The 12,972-nt window shown below is 37.9% G+C and overlaps 1 long non-coding RNA gene across 3 annotated transcripts in view; it reads left to right on the plus strand.

Moving 5' to 3' along the window:
* LOC124876083 overlaps positions 1-11,006 on the plus strand; it is a 95,952-nt gene extending 84,946 nt beyond the window's left edge. For all 3 annotated transcript variants that reach the window (XR_007040204.1, XR_007040203.1, XR_007040205.1), the window contains one exon: positions 5,452-11,006. This is a non-coding gene — a long non-coding RNA (uncharacterized LOC124876083). The remainder of the gene's footprint in view (positions 1-5,451) is intronic.
* The last annotated feature ends 1,966 nt before the right edge of the window (positions 11,007-12,972 follow it).

The following is a 12,972-nucleotide window of genomic DNA, read 5'->3' on the forward strand; positions in this document are numbered from 1 at the left end:
ATAAAGGTTGTCCACCTAGAGCCCACTGATGGCCGTTGTTATACTAAAAACCACAAGCATCAGGATAACTCTCTCTGTTAGACTGATTATAACCATTGGAAAAGAGAAGGGGTCATATGGTAGCAGAAGCAGGTATTTAGCCCCATCCATCTCCTCATCAACTCTGACCAGCTTCCCTGTTACTACTGAAGAAAAGCATCCCCACAGTATAATCTTGTCCCCTCCATGTTTTAATGTTGGAATGGTGTGTTCAGATTAATCAGCAGTTTAACTTTTTTTCCACACTCCACAAATTTTGTTTGTAAGAAAAAAAGTTTAATTTTAATGTCATCATCATTAGATAGTTTGCAGCTGTGCCATAACTCACTCATTTGTCAGTGATAGTTTGAACAGTGCTCAATGTTCAAAGCTTGCGATTTTGTTTTCTAAGCTAACCCTTATACCTCTTCACAACATTATCCCTAACTTATCTGATGTGCTCCTTGGTCTTCATGATATTGCTTGTTCATTGATGCTCTTTAAAAAGACGTCTGAGGATGACGTGACATTTAAAGGCAGTATGTTGTACTGGATTTTATTTATGGATATCACATTTTGAAGAAGGATTTGTATTTTTTTTAAAATGTGAACACCATGTATATTTTTTTCTTTCCATGCATAAGTACAGGGGTTGGACAATGAAACTGAAACACCTGTCATTTTAGTGTGGTAGGTTTCATGGCTAAATTGGACCAGCCTGGTAGCCAGTCTTCATTGATTGCACATTGCACCAATAAGAGCAGAGTGTGAAGGTTCAATTAGCAGGGTAAGAGCACAGTTTTGCTCAAAATATTGAAATGCACACAAAATTATGGGTGACATACCAGAGTTCAAAAGAGGACAAATTGTTGGTGCACGTCTTGCTGGTGCATCTGTGACCAAGACAGCAAGTCTTTGTGATGTATCAAGAGCCACGGTATCCAGGGTAATGTCAGCATACCACCAAGAAGGACGAACCACATCCAACAGGATTAACTGTGGACGCAAGAGGAAGCTGTCTGAAAGGGATATTCGGGTGCTAACCCGGATTGTATCCAAAAAACATAAAACCACGGCTGCCCAAATCACGGCAGAATTAAATGTGCACCTCAACTCTCCTGTTTCCACCAGAACTGTCCGTCGGGAGCTCCACAGGGTCAATATACACGGCCGGGCTGCTATAGCCAAACCTTTGGTCACTCATGCCAATGCCAAACGTCGGTTTCAATGGTGCAAGGAGCGCAAATCTTGGGTTGTGGACAATGTGAAACATGTATTGTTCTCTGATGAGTCCACCTTTACTGTTTTCCCCACATCCGGGAGAGTTACGGTGTGGAGAAGCCCCAAAGAAGTGTACCATCCAGACTTTTGCATGCCCAGAGTGAAACATGGGGGTGGGTCAGTGATGGTTTGGGCTGCCATATCATGGCATTCCCTTGGCCCAATACTTGTGCTAGATGGGCGCGTCACTGCCAAGGACTACCAAACCATTCTTGAGGACCATGTGCATCCAATGGTTCAAACATTGTATCCTGAAGGCGGTGCCATGTATCAGGATGACAATGCACCAATACATACAACAAGACTGGTGAAAGATTGGTTTGATGAACATGAAAGTCAAGTTGAACATCTCCAATGACCTGCACAGTCACCAGATCTAAATATTATTGAGCCACTTTGGGGTGTTTTGGAGGAGCGAGTCAGGAAACGTTTTCCTCCACCAGTATCACGTAGTGACCTGGCCACTATCCTGCAAGAAGAATGGCTTAAAATCCCTCTGACCACTGTGCAGGACTTGTATATGTCATTCCCAAGATGAATTGACGCTGTATTGGCTGCAAAAGGAGGCCCTACACCATGCTAATAAATTATTGTGGTCTAAAACCAGGTGTTTCACTTTCATTGTCCAACCCCTGTATGTGTTACTTTCTGTTGATCAATCACGCAAATCTGACAAAATACATTGAAGTTTGTTGCTGTGATAAAAAGACAAAATATCCAGCGGTAGGAATACGTGACTTATGAAAGCAACAGGTTGCACTTGATTTTATTTAGGGATATGAGATACAAATGTATGCCAAACAATTTTGAGATCCATGTGTTTCCCTTTCCCTTCATACTTATGGACTTTTTGGCTGTCACCGGAAAAATTTAGGAAATGTTCAAGAAACCGTTGTAGAAAAGTTCAATAAGTTATGGTAATTTGCTTTCTTTGTTGAGCAAGAATTTCAGACTTAGCTTTGCAGCTCATAGATCATCTGCTTCTCTGTGTGACCAAGGGAAACAGATACTTAAATTGTAATGCTCCTCTAAACATGTATAATTTCCGTTAATGGATAATTAAGATAATACCAGTGATTTACCCAGGCAAATTCATGATTTATTTACATATTAAATAAACCCAGCCTCTTCTCCCACTCTAGGCTGTTTCCCCGTTTCTTCTCTTCTCTTTTTTTTGTTGTTTTTGTTTTTTGCTGCTTCCCATGCCCACAGGTATGCACACATTCACTGGCTGTTTGGCTGAGTTTCACACATGTGCATTTGCACAAAAACACCATCTTTTGTTTGGAGTCAGACAGCATTGAAGGCAGATCCTGTGGCCCTTCTGGAGAATGTTAATATGCCTCCTCTGGTCTCTCTGGGGACACAGAGAATGGCTGCTAATGCACTGTCACAGTAACCCCTCATGGCAACAGGAGCACTGCAATAGTCTGCAGTACACTCACAACTTACTTCATCACTTCTGTAGGTTCTTTCTCATAAGAAGCCAACTTGCCCACATTAAAAGAAGTACAGATGAGCTCCTTGTATGTAATCAACTAGCTTTTAGTTTTATCAACATTACATTTATGCAACTCAGTGATGTAGGTAATGGAAAAGAAGCCAAATAAGAACAGATTGAGAAAGGTAAAACACATGAGAGGTACTGCTTTTTTAGAGATTAATAAATGGTGCAGATGAGATTACTGCATGACGTGTCTGTGGCAGAAGGATGGTTGTTTCTGCATCACAGAAAGAACACAGACAGAGCAAAACAACTAAAACAGCTAGAGAATTGCCTGATGTATACTACAGGCTCCATTTATTGGCACCCCTTGTAAAGATGTGTTAAAATCCTTTAAATAAATTATTCTATTGCAGTAGAATAAGTTCACACTGAAACATTTAGAGAAATTCAATGTTTCATTTGAGTACATTTATTCAGTGGGTAAAAAAGGTCCCCCAAGTTTAATAATGATTATTTTAAACAATTCAAAATTACACAGTTACCCCTGCTGTTAAACCCCTTTCATACAGAGAGAAGGATCTGTCAGCTTACCTGTTTGTATGGTTTCCTAAAACAAATGGTTTTCTAAAGGATTTTAGGGTTAACGACTGAAAGTCCTGGAAGAAGGTCGACTTTGAGTCCGGCAAACTATTTCTGTGTTAATTTGTCCACATGTTTTGGTTCCTTATTGTGATGTCCATCCTGTGATGACCCAGTTTCCATTTACATGTTGAGTTCACCTAATTTCTAATACATAATGTCTGGCATTTTTAAGAGTTTATGATGCCATGCATCTAAGATGATTTTTAGGGCATCGCAGAACCTCCTGCAAGTAAAAGGGTTCCTTCACATTTTCATTCTTTGATTCATGCATTCAAATCCACCCAGTGTTTGTTATAAGTCCATTTAAAGTCCCTTTAGAGTTTAGCAAACTCAGCTGGTTTGATTGTGATGGTTGCACATAAAAAACCTGCTCTGCATTAATACCAAACAACGGGTTAACAAGTAGATAAAGTTGACCAAAACCAAAACATTTAGGAATACTACCCATAATATTCCATAATAGCAAATCAGTACTCGTACTCGTCGTCTTCCGCTTCATCCAGGACCGGGTCGCAGGGGCAGCAGACTCAGTAGAGACACCCAGACATCCCTCTCCCCAGACACCTCCTCCAGCTCCTCCCGGGGGAGCCCAAGGCGTTCCCAGGTGCCGAGAGACATAGTCCCTCCAGCTTGTCTTGGAGCTGTGCTGCGTTGATGCAGGAATTCACGCAAAATGAGGCCAGATCAAGTATTTAGTGCATATGCTGCATATACATGGAGATACTTTTCAGAAGGCGGACATTTCTTTATAATTTTTCATTTTTATTTATCTTTTGTGATATTATCATTTTCTATGTAAATGAATTTTGAGTTTTCGTTAACTGTAAGCCATAATCATCAAAATTAATAGAAATAAATGCTTGAATTATATCACTTTAATCATGATGTACCCTTATAATATGAGTTTATATAACTCTGAGATAATTCACTCCAGGTTCCATTACTCACTTGATTTGGGAAGTACATCACTTACTCTGCAGAATGTGGGTCACAAAAACACAATTGTGTTATTTCCCAGTGTTAACCTCCAGTAAATGACATCATTGCTTTAGAAAAGCAACGTGTTCACTGAGTCTTTACAAACTTTTGTGTTGTTGTTTATATACTGTATGTGCAGACATGATTATTCACTCACTTAAGGCAACAGGTGCAAAGTTTATTAGGGTTATTAAATACATCCCATACATGCATTATAGGTTATTATTTTATACTATAGACATGTTTGCTGCTGTATTTCTCAGCAATGACCTATTTTCCTCTCCCTGTTAGTTACTTATTTTGATGATCAGAATGTTTTGGGTGAAACACTTTGACACGTTAGCAAATCCAGTAATTTGTTACTGGATTTGCACAGCGATGATTCCTGACCCTTAGGAGCCTGCTTCAAAATAAGGCAAGGTGTAGTAAAATGCACGTCAATATGACCTGAACAGACTGATAAACCTAAATATGTTCAGGACGGAGATAGCTCTGCAGCTGAGTGAGGACCTGATAATGATCTTCTGGCAACAAACTTATTTGTTTTCCTATTTGTTTGCAACGTGCTAATATTTCTCATCTCTCCTCCATCATTGAATGTAATCAAAAATTTGTCAGAAATCCACATAATTACAGTTAATCCTCCATAAGACTCACAGTGCAGAATGAAAACTGCAAAAAAAGTTATTGGTGTGAGAACCTTGAGTTAAAGCCACAGTTTTAAAACATAAATAAAAACATTTAAAACAACAATGCTTAACAGGATTTATTTACTTTAACACAGCTTGCCAATAAGGTGAAAGTTCACCACCTGTCATTTCTAAACAGTGTTAGTGCCATAATCTGTGAGTCATTCTTGTCAGATTGTTTTGGGTTGTGATTTTTTTCGTTTTGTTTTGTCACTCATGATGTTCCGTACTTGGTTCTCCCTTTTGTTTTGATATTCTTGGTTCTTACTTGCGCTCCGTTCTTCATGTTTTGGGTTATATTCTAACTTTAGTGCTAGTCCTTAGCTTTTGATTTAGTAGATTGACTGACTTTTCGATTCTGTTTAGAAGCATATGAAATCATTTCTGTGTTCTTAGTCAGCTTTCCTCAGCTCCTCAGCTCTGGTCTTCACTCAGCTGAACTGCATTCTGCTGATTGGTCTCACCTGGTTTCCAGGTCACTGATCCCCACCCCAGCAGATATACGTTAGTCAGTTTCCTTACCTCCTTCTTAGATCCCTCTGTACCTGCTCTGCTAGTTTGCTTGTCCTCTTGTGCCTCACCTGTTTTCTGTTGTTTCAGTGTTTGCTGTTCTTGCTGGCGGCTCTCCAGTTCCTCTTGTGCTTCTTCCCCATCTTGTAAGTTTCTCTAAAAAATAATCACCTCCCACATTGGAGTGTTGTTTTCCTGTCTGCTCTTGGGTCCGACTTCACAATGAGTCATGACAGAGACTCAAGGTTGCTGCTCCTTTACTTTGACTATCTGCATGTTTTTGCAATTGACAGTATTTCCATACAAATGAATTGGGCTGTTCTGTAAGTATTAGAAATATGTAGTAGTCTTTCTTGGGCCAAGTGTCTGACAGTGTATAGCAACAGGTGGTGGAGGGACCACACTGTGTTGCACTGTAATGTATTCTATTTGAAATTGATGTCATAAAACAATGCAGAGTCCCACATTATTGTGCAGTGGAAGGAAAATTATGCACAGTTTTGAAGCTGGCTCCTTAAAAGTTAGCTGTACGAGGCTGACTCCAGCTTTTTTAAGTTATGGGTAGACAGATTCAATGTATCCAGCATTTAGTGTTGTTGAAGTATAAATAAAACGGAAAAAGTTTGGTGTGCATTTCTTTTTAGCCACTTTTTGTTCTATACCCCTAAATAAATTTCAGTGCAACTGGTTGTCTTCAGAAGTCACCTAATTAATAAAAAGATTTTGTCTAACTAATCTCAATATAAATCCAAATGTTCTGTGAAGGCCTCAGAGGTTTGTTAGACAACATAAGAAACAAACAGCAACATGAACACCAAGGAACACAGTAGACAGGTCAGGGGTAAAGTTGTGGATAAGCTTAAAGCAAGGTTAAGTTTTAAAATGGCTTCCAAAGCTTTGACGTTTGGCACATCTGTATACCTACCAAACCATGACTGACATTCAAAGGTGACAGGGCAAGCAAGGAGAACATTGATCAGAGGAGCTGGCAAGAACCCCATTGTTACTGTGGAGGAGCTGCAGAGATCCATAATTGTTTGACAGAACACCTTTTAGTTGGGCACTGCACTAATTAAGCCCTTTTCAGAGTGACATGAAGAAAACTGGTGTTGGAAGAAAGCTATAAGAATTCCTGTTTGAAGAGTGTTATGAGCCATGTAAGGGACACAGCAAACATGTGGAAGAAGGTGCATTGAACTTTTTGGCAGCATGTCGCAAAAACCTAAACCTAACACTTCACTCTGAACCAATTATACCTATGTGGAAAAATGGTGGTGGCAGCAAAATGCTGTGGGGATACATTCCTCCAGCGACTGTGGTTCAGTAGGTAGAGTAGTTATCTGAAAGTTGTGGATTTGATTCCAGCTTAACCTCAGGTTGACAGTGTGTCTACCAGTGTATGAATATGTGTGTTTGTGAGTGAGATTGGGTGAATGTTGCTCTAGTGTAAAGCAGCATGACTGGACAAGCACTGTATAAGTTTAGTTCACTTACCATTCACCATTGAGCTGGTACAGGGAAAATGGTCAGAGTTAATGGAAAACTAAATTGAGCTAAATATAGGCCAGTGCTTGAAGAAACCCTGTTAGACGCAGGTGAGGTTGATCTACAATTGATGGGTTTAGATCAACACATATTCATGTGACAATAATCTCGGCAAAATCCAGAAATAAGGCCCATCATAGTCTACTGTAAGAAAATTGATATTCAGATGGTCCCCGTTCAATCTGACTGCACCTGAGCTGTTTTAGAAACAAGTGACAGAAAATATGTCTCTAGATGTACAAAGCAGATAGAGGAAAAACTCCAAAACCCCTCTAATTGGAGTGAAATGTGGTTCCACAAAGTGACTCAGATTACTGAACACAAATGCCAGACTATTTATTGCTTGTTAAAAAGTTTTAAAATCATGTACAGTTGGCCTCCGCTTTTTAATTATTTGCTTCTTTGTGTTGATCTGTCACATAAATGTATTTCATTGGAATATTTGGTTGTAATGTGAAATAATGCAAAAATGAGAATGCTTTTGAAAAACACTAGAAATGTAATAAAGGGTTTCTTCTACCCAAAGATTTGAGATATTGTTTGACTTGCAAATCATGAATAAGACTGGAGTAACTTTGCAAAGATTAGCGTGATGCTGAAGAACCCCAGAACTTCAGGGAGCAGATGGAGCTTTTCCCAAACACAAGGCATCCACCCAACTCAGGTTCCTTCCAGCTGCTCGTTTGCTCTTTGAAATCGAGCTCTCGTGATCTCGGTTCTCCATCAGCAGCTGCTCTCTGTTTAAACAAAGTATTGATTCAAGCTGTTGGTTTTTCACACTCTTGTTTGTGGAGGTTGTTGGTGATGATCTACGATGTGTTTATGCCATGTTTGTGGTGTCAAAGTTCAGGTTGGTGCTAAAGTTAATGCGTTTAACTGCTATCAGGTTTTTTCCATTTGGACAGTGTGTACTCTCTTAACTGTATCATGAAATGCACAATGGACTAATATTTTCTGAATTATAATAACAATCATAAATGAAAGAAAAGTATAATGCCTTAAATATAATGCATTTTATAGTAATTTTAGTCTTACTCTAATTTTGGAAAAAATTGTGGGTTAAACAATATCATCTGAAAATTAATTTGAACTTTTTCTAGGTCCTCTTGTTAAAATAGTGTTTACTTCAGCGCAGTTGTGTCCAAACGTTTTGCCACTTAGGTCAAAATTGTCAGGTTCAAATGACTAATTTGCATTTTTTTCATTTATTTTTCCGTTTTCTTGGTCTATAAAATGTTACAAAGAGGTCACTCTTTCAGTTTTAATGAATGGATTCATCCAAGTCTGCTTTTGAATAAGAAAGTGGATGTGTGTGGTCATTTTTTTCTATGAAATTAAAATGGAAGCAAAAATGTTGTCGATAAAAGACAAATAGTTTTTGTACCAAACATTTTCATTTTAAGAATATTTTAATATGACTATCTTTTTTGGAAGGCCTTCACCCTGAAAATGTGTAAATTTTTTCATCAACTGCCTGTGCTGACAGGCCAAGTTTGTACCACTGATGAATTGTGGTCATGGTCCACACACAATAATGTCCATGGCCCCCAGGCCACACTGGACAGTCTTGCAATAGCATAATGACATATTTGCTCAGTTACTTCTCTTTGTAACTCCTTTAAACTACTGATATGCACCACTAAGCATTCTGTGTTAGAAAGTGACAACTTATATAAAAAAAACAGGCAATTTACAGCTATTATACAAAGACAAAATAACACAGACGTCTAATGGCTTTGTAGTTTTATTACTAAAACTGTTCGAGAACAAAGGCAGAAACTTTCATATTTATGGACCTGTGCACACAGATTCCCTTTCATAAATGTATGTCATTTTGACACTGCATGAATGAACTCAACCCTGTCTCAAATTATGAGTGGGTGGCGACACTGCTAATTAAACCTGAGCCTATACAGACATTGTTTGCACCACATTTTAATCCTCAAATGAGAGACAGTATGAAAGGATGACAAGGATGAAACTCAACAGAAAACTGAGGAATTTGTACAAGAAACAGAGGAAATTTAATGTTTATTATCCAGACATCTCATTTCTGGAGTCACAACAAAAATAGCAGCTCTACTTGAACAAAGACCCTTTAAGCTTAATCGCAAACCAGATGAATAAACACACAGCGGGGAATGTAAAGCAAGGAATCAAGGGAACTCACACCCGATCTGAAAGAGAAAACAATTCAAGGATGGACAAATTTATCACACAGTAGTTGTTGATTATTAAAAAGATCAAAGATGTGCAGAGTTTTCTATTAAGTGTCATCTGGTATGGCAGACATGACAAAACTCCCAAATTCTAGATAAAATCGGCTCATCTCATGAACCACACTGGAATGATAGGGGGCACAAAGACTAGAAGTCAAATAAGATGAGAAATACAACTAGAAGAGAAGAAAATGAATGATCAGCAACCCCACACGAATTCCGAAATGAAAACAAACAGGATTTCCAAAGACTCAAGAAAGAAATTAAAGAAGATATGAAAGCTGAGCTGAAAGAAATAAAAGGGAAATCTACCAGAACATATACTTAGCGCTACCACTTCAGTGGTATAGTCGAGATCAAATGTTGCATCTCATCTCCAGAGAGGGGCCCTCTTTGAAGAGATCCACCCCTCATCCTGCCAACGGGGTCTTGAGGTGTGGGAGACTTACCCCAGATTGGAAGTTAGATTTCTGTTTTATATTTCTTTGTATTTTGCAAAAAATCTATAAAACTTAAAGTTAAAAAAAATAAATAAATAAAATCACCCATAGGCCTACATTATTTTTCCTCCTAATTTATCATGGGTCTTCAGGGAAAGGCAGCACAGCACATGACCACAATGCATTGCTGAAGTAGCACCCAGAAATCCTCATCATACTAAACAATTTCATGTCCACTGTGACATTCGTCCCTTTTCTGCACATCATGGTCAAATGACCCCAACAACATGTGTATTTACATTCTCTAAACACTGGCATACAAATGTTTGCCACACTTTCTCACTTTATAAATGCTGTTTTTATGTGTGGTTTCTGTGGTTTTTGTGGTTACACATCGTTTATGTTGCCTGTTTCTAATCCCCAACATGGGATCGGTTCAAGTGTTGTGAATGTGTTTGTGACATTTTTATGTTGCAGTAAACTAGGTTCATACATTATGTACGGCCCTTTAGATTCAATTTTGGTTGTAGATATTTATGTTGCTCTCAAACACAACATCAAAGTTAGCTGAATTGATTCTGGAACTAAAAAAACTTTTGTCACATTAGTTAGATAATATAAATAAAGTTGCGATAATATTTTTGCCTTTATGTAATGTGTCAGTGTTGTTTTAAAGTAGTTTACCAGTCACAAAAAATCATTGTATGCTTTGAAGCATCTGTTCCCAGCTGTGCTAATAGACTAAAACTGCAATTTTATTAGGTCAAAAGTTTAAAAGTGGTTATCAGTAATTTCAGTTGTTTTCACAAAATGAAAGTCATGAAAGATGCCTAAGATCACCTAAAACAAAACATTTAGGTGACATGATAAAGATGTAAATCCATAAAATTACTAAAACCACAGGCTTATATAATTTTTGTAGTTTATTAACAAATATTATGCAGATTTTCTTTTCAAGTTTGTATTATTATGGTTGAGGTGGGAAATCAATGTCCAGAGAAGTTTGTTGATTGGTGATAGCCACCATTTTTAAATATCTGAAATTAGAAAAATATCAAAGTATAAAACAACGGTAATTCATCAGAACCTTAGTATGGTTAAACCTGCTCACTGATTTTCTTTTTACATCTTGATATTTATTAGTAAGAAAAAAAAACAGATATGCATGATTGATAATTATGTATTCGTGTTATTAAAGAATACAAACCTGTGTTAATGTGGCATTAAAATTAGAATATTGTCTGAAATGATCAGTTATGGTCTCAGTTTTTGTGTGAGAATTATTGTATCTTCATGTAAACAACCCATCCTGAACATCTGCACCTTTACAGCAAATGAATTAAAAAGTTATATAATTATGTATACATTTAAATAATTATTGAATAATGGTTATTCTTACAATCAATTTAAATGAATTTAAACTTTATATTATTATTTTAAAATTTTGTTTCTCTATTTCTGATCTAAGGTATGGAAAACTTAGAATCTTAAATGTTTTGAATATCTCCTTTTAAAGGATAAAAGGAAAATCAATACAAGATTTTTGTTGCACAAACACTTAACCTATTCACTGTGTGTTTACTGCATTTTCTCTCTCTACTTCTGGCATAACAAGGTTTAAAATAATTTTGGTTCAAACAAGAAGTTCATCTCTAACAATCTGTATTAAGAAAATAAAACAACGTAAAAGAAGTTTCAATTTTGAAAAAACTGTTTCCTTTTATATTTTATCTAAAACTGGCATATCAAAAATTATTCCTACACTTCTGGATAACCATTTGAAAAAATGTTCTGTTTTGGTCTTGTGGCCATTACACTAATCTTTAGGTCCCTCGACAGAAGTCTGGATTCTGGCCAATCCAAAATTGTAATATTACTTCCAGCCAGAAGAAACTTTAACATTTATTTGAACCTGTCTGCCATGGGTATGAATAATCTTGTTCTTAACTGTACCTCTCTACCAGCTTTGCAAAGAAGAAACCAATTTTTTTTCGTTCATTTTTCTCTGGAAAAAGGTTGGATCTAGATTTCAGAGTTATGTCTGGACTTTGACTAGGCCATTTTAATTCCTGAATGTTTTTGAAACTGAACCATTCCATTGTAGCTCTGGCTGTATGTTTAGGGATAGTTGTCCTGCCGAAAGGTAAACCTCCAGCACAGTTTTAAGTCTTTTCCAGACTCCATCAAGCTTCCCATCAGGATTGCCTTGTATTCAGCTTCCATCCATCTTAACATCAACACCTATCAGCTCCCCTGTCTCTGCTGAAAAAAGCATCCCGACCAAGTAATGTTGCCACCATCGTGTTTCACAGTTGTTACAGTGTTTTCATGGTGATGTGCAGTGTTAGTTTTCCGCCACAAATATTGGTTTTTCAGTTTAGGTGTCATCTGACCAGAGTATCCTCTTCCTCATTTCCTGAGTCCTCTACATAGTTTTTGGAAAAACGCAGGCTGAATTTTAAAAATCTTTATTACATTGAAGTCTTTGGTATTGTGACATAGTGTAAAACAGTCTGGGAATATAGAGACTTTTGCAAACTACTGTAAACTGTTCATAAAGATAGGCAGGTAGTAAGCCAACAGTAGAACAGCCGTGTCAATTGTGTCTTAAAATTGTGGATCCGTTTATCTCAGGTCTCTGTGGCCCCTACATCCAAAGGCTATTTTGGCCAAAATCCACGTGGCACAAAAAGGCCGCGGCATTCCTGATGTCTGTGGCTAATCTGTGGTGTCAGCTTGTGTTAATGTCGCACCACCAAATTTGAGGGCACACAAGGCTGGAGAATATTAAAATCTCCAACAAGCAGCATTCCTCCACAGGAGAGCGGGTCTGATGAGTGCAAGGGTCACCTAAGGTTGAAGACCGGTTGTGTGCGAGAGCGGCTCTTATACTGTAACGGTTTGATCTGCTAGACAGGAGGTGGGGCCGGAGCAGGATGGAGGGAACACACTTCAAAGAAGGGCCGCTTTCTCCTTGTCTGTCTTCATTGAAAGTGGACTAAATGAGCTTTGTGGGGGATTTTGTTCCTGCTGCCAGATATTCAGGAACTCGACTGAAGATGCTGAAGAAGGCAGGAGCCCATATGAGTAGTTAATTGTTCGCAAGGAGTTTTGTGTATCCCACCCTAATTGACCTCTGAGATATTTTCTGCTAAGTTTGAGAAATCTTGTAAGTGTAAGTTTTGACTGATAGTACAAATCAC

The sequence above is a fragment of the Girardinichthys multiradiatus genome, chromosome 11 (assembly GCF_021462225.1).
Source record: "Girardinichthys multiradiatus isolate DD_20200921_A chromosome 11, DD_fGirMul_XY1, whole genome shotgun sequence".
Taxonomy (NCBI): Eukaryota; Metazoa; Chordata; class Actinopteri; order Cyprinodontiformes; family Goodeidae; genus Girardinichthys; species Girardinichthys multiradiatus.